This window comes from Pungitius pungitius, chromosome 9 (genome assembly GCF_949316345.1).
Source record: "Pungitius pungitius chromosome 9, fPunPun2.1, whole genome shotgun sequence".
Taxonomy (NCBI): Eukaryota; Metazoa; Chordata; class Actinopteri; order Perciformes; family Gasterosteidae; genus Pungitius; species Pungitius pungitius.
The window spans coordinates 13470108-13483887 of record NC_084908.1 but is presented as its reverse complement, the minus strand read 5'-3'; the positions used below and the strand labels follow the sequence as shown (position 1 = coordinate 13483887).

The window sequence follows — 13780 nt, the reverse complement described above, 5'->3', positions numbered from 1 at the left end:
GAACAAACCCTTAAAAACATCGACTCCCTGGTATGAGGGGGGGGGGGGGGGTGATGGGATGACGCGTGGTGTTTTGCGGGCCCTCGCCTCCCCCTGCCACAGCGCCGCTCAAAGCGTTGATGAATTGCCACCGGCCGCATCATTTCTTAGCAGCGGCGCCTCGTCGTGGTCAAACACGTACCTACTGACACGGACCCCGCGTGCACTCCTCAGCGATAACAAGAATAATGGCTGAGCCCCAGGAATGAGAGGTGGGAAGACGGAAGGAAGGGAAACCGGGTGGGTGTAGAAGTGGGTGGGGTCCGGGCAGAAACGTCATGAGTTTGGTTTCAGTGAATGAAGTAAAGCTCATTTTCTGTTTAATGGCTATAGGAGTCCTGGAGAGACTTGGATATGACAGATTTGATTTCAAGTTGGGCATGGGGGTCTATGGGGATTGACCTCAAGTGGTCTTTAGAGCAGTGATTGTCGCGGACCCGTTTTTAGTGGGTCGCGGGCCTTTGCATGGGAAAATAAAAATTAGAAAAAAAAATAAAAATAAAAAAATCATCCTGTGATTTTATTTTGAAGGGACTTTTTTAATGTAGCGGAGTGTCGTTTTGTTTGCCGGCTCGTCCGTCCATGTTTTCAGCAGCGTGTGCCAGGTTGGGTCAAACCATTCTGATATGGGGGAGACGTTGGGTTTTTAGGATAATTAAACATCCTGAATATGAAATTCAGCTCATGAACTTGATTTTGAATAAATTTGAGATGTTGAGAATGTTCCTCGATTTGGGTCGCGGCCTTGTCATTAAGGGGTGATGGTGGGTCCCGGAGCCAGACCAGTTGAGAACCACTGCTTTAGAGCAACCGCAGGTTTGCCACTCAATAAAAATGTTAATAATATTGTTTCATTAATTTATTCTAGCAATTATCTATTTCACTTACAGTTGGCCTGGCAATAAGACGCAACTAGTCGTAGACATCACGACAGCAGGGAGTGTTCACTTTGTCTGTGCTCCCATCATTTCCTCATGACTCTTCTCCTGCTGGCAGATGTCAGTCAGTGAGATCAAATATTAAATCGCACCAATATGATTTTCTTCAGTCATTTTCAGCTTTGGGGGGTTTATGAACCTATTCAAGAACTGTGAAATGTCATTGGTGTTGGTATCTCCTTCTAAATATCTAGTATATATATCTAAATATCTAATATATAGGTATTGTGACCTCAATAGTCCTTCCCAATTAACATCCATACTGACATACAGCTGTTGTGCTCAAAATCAAGTCACTGCAGCAGAGTGATTCAGTAATTTGAATAAATCTATATTTAGCATTCATTCATACAATTGAGACACTTTCTGCCTGGTTAATTTGCAACAGAAGCACTGTGTGTATTTTTCAGTGTTTTGTCTTTCTGTTCACGCTCAAACTGAAAAAACGAGTCTCTGGCGACGGTGCACCTCCACTTTTGTCAGCAGGGTCTTGTTCTGTTGTGGCATCCTGACATGTGTGATTGATGGAGGACCGGTCCGACACCGCCTGGCACTTGAGTTATAACGACAGGTGAGCTGCTGCAGTACAAGACGAATGGCCTTGTTTATCTCCAATAGAATCTACAGCACAAAGTACACCCACTCAAACCGTCACGCCAGAGTGTCCTTCCCACTGCAAAAGGGCTGCACAGGTGTCTTTGCGTCCACGAAGCTGAACTTCTAATACGCACTCCCTGTAAACCCGAAAAATCAATGCATCCTTTTTTCCTCTGTGAGGCTTCAAAAGATGAATCAATGGAGGCCGATCTATTGTAATAAGGACGCGACATCCTTGGAGAACGTGCAAGAGATCCCGCCAACATCGGTTATTAGATTTTTCAGCGCAGGTGCCAGGGCTTTTGTTTTTATTGAGTGGCTGTTATGTGAAGTCCACCCCTGCTCGCTAGCTCCACCGGGCGCTGCCAGCAGGCCACCGCGCTCCCGCTAGTGAGATGCTGTAGTCAGCAGCGATGCTCGGCTTCGTCAGGAGTAGGATTAACACTCTCGGAAGCCTTTCCCACCGGCTGGAGGGTTTACACATTTGTTAATTTCCCACCAGCTTCGGTGCGTAAAACTTGATGACTTGACTCAATGATGTTCATCAAGAAATGAATGTCAATAAGAAACAATAATATATATATAAATATAATTATTAATTTACAACAATTTTGAAAGCAGGAGTGTCACATGGTCACAGCGACAAGTCCAAGTTCTCTGGAAGCTGCAAAGGGACTCGTTCGGAGCCCAATGATGAGCTACCACTGGACTCCAGATGTGTCATGTCTTAAGATGATTCAACACAATGTAGTTCAATACTATACCTCATTTAAGAACGAAACCAAAATAAAAGACCAAAACTAGGTTTTGACACTGGCAATATTATGTGATTGTTAGGTAATTAAATCTGGTGTATTTGGTTCCGTCCTTTGCCTTGTTTTGGGTTCCCTCCAGGCCTTTTCCATCAAGGACCAGCATCAGAAAAAACATAATTCCACTATTAAATATGATTTTGTGGTGTATAATGAAAATTGAGGTCCCGAGTAGCAACATCAACATTGTCAGGATCTCGCGAGAAAAATAATGGGAAAGATGATTTATTTTAGCTTTATTCATGTGTTTGTGTAGGTGTGTATTTGTGCCAATGGATCAGAGTCAGCTGATAAATACTGATTATCCTACAGAGAGATCCCATAGACATCCGCCCGGATCACTTCAGAGTGAACCAAGCATCACTCACTGAATAAAGATCGGTGTCTCTCTTCTTCTGGTTTTTAGGAATGTTTTCCTTTGTGTCTGGTGGACGTTTGCTCAATTAGTCGGGTGTTCAATCACCAGTCGGCACTGTGGCAGGGGTCCCTTGATGTGTTTAACTAAATATGAGCTAACAAGAAGTATATCCATAGAAGTTCTAAACACATTAATTTATTTTGTCTTCACTACGTTTGTATAAATGATTTGTTGGTATTCTAAACATTGCACGGAAACAAAGGGATCACTGGAAGAGCGTGACCCAATTCATTATGCATATATGTCCTAGTCCCTCAAATGTACCTGTGGACTTTACACTCTGTAGGACATTCTCTATTCGTATAGTCACAATGAAGTTTTTACTGCAGTGAAAATACACCATTAGAGCTATGTGGACTAACCCACTGCAAACATGTATATTATAAAAAAGTACAATGCAAACACATAGTGGGTATTTTATAGGTATTTTATTCCAGTATTCTTAGTCTATATATATATATATATATATATATATATACATATATATAGTGGAAACGTCAAGTGAAATAGTTGTGGGGAATAATGAATATATCATGGTGAGGGCGGTGGTGCATTGGACAAATGTGTCTATATACATGTCTATATACATTAATCAGTTGCTATTTCTTATTCCACCTATCTAACTCATCCATCGGTCATATTTATCCAAAGACACAACCAGGGCCCCTATTATACTCCCCCCTCCCCCCCCCCCCCCCCCTTCCTATACGGCACTTACAGTACACACACTTACGGCTGCAAACTCTCATGGTAACCCTTGAGCAAATAATTGATGCAGCTCACAGCAGGTTCAAGCCTTGGAATAATCACATGCTGATCTGCAGCATCAGCCTCTCATCCCCCCCCCCCCCCCCCTCCATCAGTAGCTCCAGCGTCGTTATCCCCCTCACAAGTGTGCTCATTCACTCACCTTTCTCTCTCAGTATGTACGTGTGCACTCACGGGAATGTCTTTTTGTGGCGCTCACTCATTACTGGAGGAAAACCAGCGACTTCCTCTCACAAAAAAAACCTTCCCTTACTCACCCACATAATTAATCACTGCAAAGAACCAACGGCGTCCGCGCTCTTTCACTGCAGCCCTCCGTAATGCCCCGTCTCCCAAGGTCCCGAATAAGCCTTAATGTGCACATTGGTGCAGTGTAGATTGACGTGAGTCGCGCAGACTCCACCTGCGAGTTTTCCGAAGGTACTACATCCAAATCCATGCATCACACCCACCACGGCTCATTTGCATCGGAGTTATATGGGGTTTTACCACAGGCGAGGCAACGGTCTGATTTGTTGGACAGATGAGCAGTGAATCAGTGATGCTGATATTTGACTTCAAATATATATGTGACATGTCACGCAAATGTTTTTTTTTTGTTTTTTTTTCCCTCAGCAAATGCAAACATGTGCATTGTTCGTGAATTTATGAATGACACCCTGGCATAATGCTACGGAGTTATATTGCATGTTACTGTACACGAGGATGCATCTTGGTTGCCGAGAAGGCAGTCACATTGTTAGGTGCACGGATTGTACTATTCGTTATGTAGTTTCTCTCCACCGACGGGGTTTAACAGAGGGACCCTACGCCCCCCCCCCCCCCGCCCCCCATCCTCACCCCACCCTTCGGTGTCCAGGCTCAGCTGCCTTTGAAAGCCTGCACTTTAATGTCAGGCAGCTTCAAACATCTTTTCCTTCTCCGTCGGTGTAATCCCATCTGCTTCTCTCTCATTCTGAACACCCCTTTATCCTTACTTCATTTACCTCTCTTCCTTGTTCACTCCTTCTGTCATCACACCTTGCTGTTATGTTTTTTGCCGCCTGCCCCCCCCACCCCTCCCGCCCCTCCATTCCCATCTCTCCACTTGCTTCTTCCTAAGTCCAACTCCCATCTATCTCCCTTCATCTCCTTCTATGTCTGGTACACATCTGTCACACATGGCTGTGAATCGTACCGCACTGACCCAATCAGAATAGAGTATGAGGGGGGCAACTCTTCAATGCAATGTGGCTTGTAAACAACGGCTTTGAAGCAGAAAGAGAAACTGGCAGACAGGCAGACAAGAGGAAACAGGGACTCAACTTCTCACTGTTCACTGCTTTTTTCGGCTCTGAATTCCTGATTAGTCCGGATGCTGTAGGTTTTTTAAGGGGGCAGTACAGTCTAGTTGATTTTGCAGTATATGGTGCAATCCTTTATATATCTAAACCTCTGACATATTACATGCAAATGTGTTGTTGTACAAACCATCACAATAGCAGACTGTTCCTTTTCACTTTCACTGTTTAAAAGAAAATATATTATTAAATAATGCTAACATAATGTATCTTGGGTAAGAAGCCAGTAGGCTTCATCATGCAAGCTGTTGATGACAACACTGCTGCTGCTTTTATTTTGGGGTGTCAGTGTGTGAAGTATTCATTTAAGTATCTCTTAAGGAAAGCACTCTCCACTGTGTGATGTATACACAACTAATGCTTCTGCTGATTCTGGTACTAATACAGCTACCCCAACTATTGCCATTTTTGCTACTACTACTCCCAGCCTTTATCTCCAGCAGCTTGGGTCGGGTTTACTTTATTAGGTTTAGTTATGTTGTTGGCTAGCCAAAATACAAACGTTATAAGCCGATCATATACATTTGATGTGAAATCTGTGTACTGTATACAATTAATTAGTAATACTTTATTACTTGAGTACATGTACTTCTAATACTAGAACATCTAATGCTACCCTTAGTATTATTGCTTGTATAAATAAAATGTCAAATATTGGGCAAAAGTGTCACCTCCTGTGGATGTCATGTTAAATCATCAAGGCACAAATCCTTAAAAACTCAGCCTGTGATCTTGACTTGCAGGCTGTCATCCCACTGCAGATATCGCCAACAAATGTAGGTGTTTCTCTTTTTTTTTCTCTCCCGAAGTAGCAGTTTGCGTAGTTGGGGAGCATCTCCTGGGGCCCAACTTGGTGGCGGGTGTCTCTGTCCCTGTCACCTTGCCATGTCCTCATCAGTCAGGTCCCCTGTCACGTCACACAGTGTATGTCAGGCACCAGATGCTGCATCCAATGTACTCAGAAATTGTCACAGAGCAATAGTTTTTTGTACTGTTACTCTTCGCACATTCACAATTTAACCAACAATATTCTGTTTAATTCAGTTCCGGGGGAAAGTAAGACTGCATGAACAAACTATGAAGAAGAGCACGTGAATATGAGACCAAACCAAGCGAATCAGAAAAGGCTTCACCTTTTAGTTATGTAAAGCTCCGGCAAACCTCATCTGCATCAGTGAAACCGTCTGTGCACCTCTGGTCTGCTGACAATGTCTGAACAAGATCCTTGGCCTTTCTCTGGCTGGCTGAATCCGCACACACCCGCACAAAGGGACTCACACATGCACACACCCAAGGACCATAAAGGCTAACCTTCGCACGGCACATCAGGGTCCCTTTCCCCTCTCTCACACACAGTGACGCCATCCACCGTGATTCATCTCCCCGGCAGTATGAAGTGTAAAGGAGATTATTACCAGTGAAGGGCTCAGCCCCCCCCCCCCTCGAAGATCTACTGCTCTCCCGTCTGCCCTGCAGAGGAAATGGGAAAATATTGCTAATGTTTACTGCTCCGTGAGCGTGTGAGTGTGTGTGTGTGTGTGTGTGTGTGTGGGTCCACGTTATGTGCACTGGTAATGCCTGAAGCCTGACTAGCATTGCTAAGCAGTGCACCGGCTTGTTTACCGTCTAGAAATGTGCTGACTTCAGGGGGTTTGGTGTGCAAATGTTTCTGTATGCATGCGTTTGCAGAGGTACCTGCGTGCGTTTTTATGTCCATGGGCGTGTCATAATGTGTACGTTTTTAGTTTTGCACATCGATAAATCGGAAAGCCAGATGTTGCAGAGCCTTCCTTGGGTTTCCGCTCTTTGTATGTTGTCTTCAAATTTGCTACTAACACCGAAATAAGACTACTTTTAAATGACAAAACAAAGAGTAGCCTAATGATTTTGTAATGATCAGTAACTGCACTCAGTGAGGGGAAGGCTGACTAATATGCTAATCTAAATGAAAGCCTATTTGCACGTTTTAGATAAACTATTCTGTAGGTCATTCTCATTATTTCCTAATGAGTTGTAGAGAAGGATATCTAAATCAAGACTGCACCAAGTTCATCAATTAGCATAAGGGTTTTGCAGTAGTACTCAGTACAGAAGACTCTGACTCTCATGTACCCTCTGTCTTAGCACGTTATGCCACAAAAGGATTCACATATATTTTGCAAATAACATCTGATGTGTAAGACACTAAAACCAATGCAAGTCACCATCTGAAGATGGATAGCATCCCTGAATTAGTCCCTTACTGAGATTTGATAGGACCATTGTTTAAAAGCTTTTCAAAAGAAAGAGAAACCAAAGAAACCCAATCTTTACCAACAGACATTAAGTGAGAGGTAGGACACGTTGTTCTGGTTTGATCGCCAGTCAATCAATGGGCTGGCACATAGAAACATATTAACCATTGACGCCATGACTTATTGACCCCTCTAGTGGCACAACGAGACTGAACTTTGCAAGCTAACACGCCCAAAATGACAAAAAGGTCAACCCTTTTCTTCACTTTCTCTACTTCCACAAGATTTCAGAACTGCTAAAGTAAAGCCATCGCTCTAATCCTGCGTGTCCCAAACTATCCAGAAAAGGTTTAACGGCATCCCGTAATGTGGCATTTTTCAATTTAAATGATTGTCCATCCCGTCTTTGAAACCAGAGACGTAATAGCTATATGAATGTCAATTGGATTCTCGCCATTAGGGAACAGACAAACAAAACGCTCGATGTTGTCTGCAGTAGCATGGTAACTGATATGAATCAAGGGTTAGTGCATACAAATTAGTGTCGGGAAAAGCTACTGTTACTTTGTCTTATTACACTCATGAATAAACTATAGCAAAGCAGATTGAAGATGATAACATTTAGAGGAATTCATGCGTCAAAGGAACAGTGTGAAATATTTAGGGGGACTAATTGACAGAATACAATACTCATGTCTTAATCGGGGTACAAACATGGTCTGCCAAATTGTGAGGAATTAGGATTTAGACAATGAGGAGATTACTTCAAGGTTCAGATTTTTATCTATCAAAGAAAACACAGCCCAGGCAGGAACGTACTTGACAATCAGCAAAAAGGAATACACAAGGAACAATCTGACACTAAAAGAAACCATAATCATAAACACTGAAGAGCACTTAACAATGAGCATTTAATGCCAACTCATGTAATGTAAAAATGTGTCTTTGGAAGCACAAGTGTAAAAGCCACGCTGTGAACAATAAGAAAAGCTATAATATTTGACTATTTTCATGACCGTATATACTTTTAGGACAGCCCAGATATGACAGAGGGTGAGGAGATGTAAAACTTCGGTTACTATATATTTTAGTGTGAAAAGTATGAAATGAAAGAAAAAACACCTCCCTTTTCTGGAAACAAGTCAGGTTCATATCACACTGTAGGTCAGGGAAGTGATGCATTCTTATTTATTTTCTTCTTTGTTCTTCTTCCTGCATTCTGTTGGGACACATGCAATTCTGAAATAGTGTTTTTATTCTTTGACAAAAGGGTTTTGGGAAATTCCTAAAAAATTCACCTCATAATTTATGACTTAAAGGATCATTCTGGTTTCCTACAATTTGGCTCTGACTCGTGATGATTATCAACTTTTTTTTAATCGGAAAATTCAATTCTCTCTCGTTATGATGCCTTCCATTTTGTTCATCACCATCAGTAAATTCATAACAGCGCTGGTCAACAATATTGTCCCCATGGTTACTGCACAATCATTCCTGAACTGAAAAACCAAGGCTATATAGGCTGTTTATACAAGCTCCTCAAATACTTTGTCAGTTGCCCTCGGCGTCGGATATCACTAAGTACTAAGGAACTCTTTAGCATCCTAATGAAACGATCCTGGCTTTAAACTAATTCCGTAACTATTTGAAGGTCAGTCAGCCGATGTAGTATCAGCAGCAGGAAAGGCCACGTGGGGATGATGTGGAGACGTCGGTTGAGTGAAACAAACAGTGCTTCACCCTCTAGACCACTGTTCATGTCTCATGTGAAGCCAAGTCCACATTGACCTTTTCTTCATGTGTGGTTGTCTTACTGCGGTTTCTTTTTTTTTTATGGAGAGGCTGGCCAAAGACACATACAACTGGAATTATCTTTTAATCCCAGCAACCCAGATCAAGCCGCTGACTCATAACAAGGCAACCCAAAACAGTTCCCATTCATTTTTTTCTACAAACCAACAGCTGTGCACATAAAATCCCACCAGGGGAACTAATGATACCTCCCCACAATCGCCAGCCATGACCCAGCGTGTCCGTATCTAACAACCTAATGTAGACATCCTACGGCTGCACAGGAGGACACTGCGGGGACCTCATCTCCTTTCCTCTAGAGCCTGATGTAATGTCCGCTCTCCTGCCATTACAACTCTATTTTGCTTTTCCTTTTATTGCCTATTCGGCACCTTGAATGGCACCGTGGCCGCCTCTAACATGGTAATGGCTCGCCATCTCATTCTCCCATCTGGCTTTTTTTTTTATAGAAGATATCCGTCTTTATCGCGATATCCGCGTTTGTATTTTCTCCCCTCTGCACCGTCTTCTAGTTACCTGCTGTTGCTGATCGCTTCGGTAATGCACTGACTGAATACATCCTGGGTGGCTATTCAGAGCAAATTGCTTTGTGTTGTGTTGCTGTAGGGCCCAAACTAACTGGACTGGGGAGGCAGGCAGGGGCCTCCACAGTTTGGGGGTAAATAATGATGGAGGCTGATTATGGGCCTCGCTGTTAGGCTTCAGTTTTTACTGCTACGGCACAAAAATAGCTATGGAATGACAGTATGACGTGTTCCCCCTCCGAGTCAACTCACATCACAACAACTCACAAGTTAATATAAGTCTTCTATAGCATCAGATCAGGCATGTGAGGACCGTGACTCGTAGCATGTTTTTCATCTTTCCTAATCCAGGAAAATAGTGATATTTCTGTGAGAGCCATAAATCAAAGTATAGTCATAAATCAAACTTTGGTCACGCTCATGCATCTTTTGAGGACGATGCACGCGGCGATGATCCTCTGTGACAGCAGTTTTTAGTGTCCCGCTGCCTGTTAATAAAGGATATCCTGCATAATTACAACAGGTAAGATATTTTAATTAGGCTGTATATCCTGTTATTTTTTAATCAGGGTATTTGAAACAATAACTTGGCTGCTCAACTTAAATTGGTAAAATGTTCTTATTTGGATCTACTTAATAGGGTAAAATAGAAATGCAATCAATCTAAAAATACAATCAATCTTTTTTTAGAGTTTATAAAATTTGTATTTTTGAATTTCATCTACTAATACTTTTCACCATCACATTTTTGCACATGTAATCTTGGCAGGCTACCTTTTCTATTTACCTATACACAAACATCCTACACAGGTTATTCCCTGCTCTTTACATTCTACTAACTGATATTTCAAACCACACCTTTTAGAGAATGACAACATGTCATCAGAGCATTGCCTGGTAACACTCTTTTTAAATGACCCCAGTCCTTCTCAGATGTTTTTAGTCAGCATAATTTCTAAAAGAGAATCAATACAGACTAGAAGTCTTCAGAGGTCCACAAATATATTCTTAAACCCCACTGCAATCTGCCGTCTCTCCAGGACTTGTTCGCTTCCAGGACTTTGAAGCGAGCTAGAAAGATTGTTGCCGACCCCTCTCACCCCGGACAAAAACTATTTGTGCCCCTTCCATCCGGCAGGAGGCTGAGGTCCAACAGGACCAAGACCTCCTGCCACACTAACAGTTTCTTCTCGTCGGCAGTCGGGCTCATCAACAGAGCCCGGGCCCCCCCCCCCCCCCTCTGACTGACTCTCACTTTCATATACATTCACTTTGTCACTTTCACTCGTCACTTTCTGTTAGCTGGTGCACTTTATCTATATTTTTTTCTTCATTTCTTAACTTACTAACCCATAGCTTTAGCTTACTAACCCATAGCATATATTTTATTATATTTTTTATCTTATTCCTGCACTACCTTGTCTGCTGTCCATTATTGTACTGTCTGTCGTCATGCACCAATTATGTCAAATTCCATATTATGGCAATAAACCATTCCTGATTCCTGATTCCTGAAGTGTCCTCTACCCAGAAACACGTCTGTGAGCCTGTGAAGACCTCTGCTTAAGACCTAGGCTTGATGTTGCCTGTCACTGAATGCTAAATAAATGCCACCTTCAGGTGACCATCTTTTACCCTGACTGGCAAACGATGCTGTAGACGGTGTTACACTTATTTTCACTTCATTACATTGTATTTTCTTTGTCTTCTCTTGTCTTGTTTCAGGTTGCAAAAGATGCAACGAAAGATCTAAAGAACTCTGAAGACCAGCAAGTACAGAAGACCACTAAAAATGTGCCACGTGTGGGTGTGTGTGTGTGCATAGGATTTCAGTCCCGGTCCGTACTAACACAGCAAGACCGATCAGTTCTTTTTAAGCATTTGCCACATTTTCAAACTGGATATGGGTCAAACCGTTCCATTTTACTGTTCTCATTAAATTTTTTGGGTCACTAAGGTTTTTACATTGAGAGCCTTCTCAATAAATCATTGGAAGTGTAAACAATACGACACACACACACACAGTCCCGGGCCATATTGCGCCTGATGCGTCGTCACTGCGTGGCTCTCTTTAGGTGAGTCAGACTTGGCAGAGGGCCTCGCGGTGCCAGGCCGGGCCCAGCGAGGCCAGCGGAAACGAAGGAGGAGGGGGGTGGGGGGGGGGGGGGGGTGAGGAGGACTAACTGCAGCGAGGGGTGCCCGGAATAGAAGTGGTCAGATGGGGCAGTGATGATCCGCAGGAGGGCTCAGAGATCAGCAGGGGGAGACCGCAGGCTGGCATCGCGTCAGAGGGATGTGCTGATATACTTTAGATACAGTACGTTACGGACTGGTTGGCGCTGTTGAAGGTACGAAGATGTCTGATTACTGTTGTGAAATAGAGACAAGTGTTTCTTGCGATCAACAGATACATTATGAGTATATTATCAGCTTCATCCTCCTCTGCTGTTATCTTTTTGCACCAAAGTTTTACCATCCGCAACCAGCAACTTAAGTTGACATCTTTGATTTTTGGGTTTCTTAGAGCCTGAAGGCTCTGACAGAGGCCAGTGATCCTGCAACCTCTGACCTCTGTTCTGTCCAGCATCCTCTCTCTATTCTCCATTCATTATTTTGCTTGTTGATATTTTTTTTCTTCACTTCTAACCTACTTGTATCTTCTTGTTACAATGTTCTCAGATTTATAGCTATTTGTTCTTTTCCATATTGTGTTGGACTGACGGCCATTTAATACTTCACAATTGCAAGTTTGACATTTAGATTTTGGCTTTTGTTGTGAAATTCACCAACACCGATCTATCTGAATAGCTATAACATTACAGATCTTAAAACAGTGACGTTTTTAATTCAAGTATAGGCTTTCATGGCCATACTTACCTCTACAGCGCCGTGTTGGCGTTGACTGTATTTCTTAAAACCAACCATCGGCTTGCAGAGCCAAAGACGGGGCGATTCCAAAAAAGATAACGTGGATAGTGGAAAGAGAGCAGAATGCCGGCCGATACCAACCGTCTTCGTCTGGTGAATCAGAGAGAGAGAGAGAAACTGTAGAAAACTCTCAACCATTATTGTCTTCATCAGTGGGAGCTGTGACATCTTCCCTCTGAATCATCCCTTAACATCACGAGAAAACAAAGGCATTACACAAGAATCAAAGAAATGCTTAAGAAATCAATCAGCTGGACTCTTAACGCTGTGACCCGTTCAGATGAGAAGATGTTCCACAGTGCGGCTGCCATTCAAATATTTTTCCCAGCGTATCTGTAACAAAGGACGACAAGCCAAATGGGTAAGGGCCAAGGCAGTGTGTAAAGAGGAGAGTGGACGAGCTCCCGAGATGAACAGGGTGAGTTTACAGAGGAGTCTGGCAGGCAGGAAGGAAGCTCAAACAAGGAGGAGAGCTTAACGAATTACAGAAGGATGTTGGAATTAATCTTGCAAATCTCTTTCTTTATGAATTAGCGTGTTGCTTCAATTATTTCTGCATCAGTCTGTTTTCTTTCATTATGCACAACGGCTGGATAACTGAATGCACAATGACATATATTTAAAACTAGTTGGCTCTGGATAGCTAGTTCATGAACATTTTACATAACACAGAAAATCAAAACCCAATCCATAATATTGTCATTTTTCAGATGGAAATCTGACTCAAGTCTCTGTGCAATGCTGAATCCTGGATAGTTTATGCTGTAGAGCAGATGGGACTCTCCTTAGCTGTTAGCAGCTTAGTTTGAGATCTTTATAAAACCCAGACAAAGCAAAACACATCCAGGACCTGGAAGTAAGTATGTAAGCAAACACATTGACACTAGACCGTACTGATTCCCTTCTTTTGTGGTCCTAAACGTTCTCCAATTCTCCCGGATGAATACTTCCAAGTAAAATAAGAGACACTTTCATTTCCTTCCAGGGTTTTCTTTTCCAGCTGATTTTCTCGCTACTCGGTTTAACCATCAATCAGTGTTCCATGTGGTCAAAACCTCTGAAAGAGCTGAAAGTCTCATGAAGACTTGAAATATTTACTGTGTATCTGTCTGTGTCTCCCGTCTGGAGAAGTAACAGTGTACCTGTGTCCTATGGTGGTTTTCAGCTGGATGGAGATTAAAGAGGCCGAAGCACAATAGCTTCATAGAAGATGAGCATAAAGAATACGTTTCATCTGTTGCTCCCTTTGATGCGTTAGGGACACGCAGTGCTCGTGTACAATTGAGTTTGTCTTACGTGTGATCTCGCAACGTATAAAAGTCATTTTTCGGCAGAGGATTTTAATTTACACTGGCTGGCTATGTCCTCTG

General features: G+C 42.7%; 1 protein-coding gene across 3 annotated transcripts in view; it reads left to right on the top strand.

The window, feature by feature from the left end:
- Positions 1 to 11625, top strand: part of LOC119218585 (endonuclease V-like) — a 34395-nt gene extending 22770 nt beyond the window's left edge. For 2 of the 3 annotated variants that reach the window (XM_037473120.2, XM_037473119.2), the window contains one exon: positions 11208 to 11625. The gene's annotated coding sequence lies outside the window, so the exon portion shown is untranslated. Of the gene's footprint in view, positions 1 to 5655; positions 5689 to 11207 lie in introns of all 3 variants that reach the window. The other variant, XM_037473117.2, reaches the window with a different exon arrangement.
- Positions 11626 to 13780: the final 2155 nt, after the last annotated feature.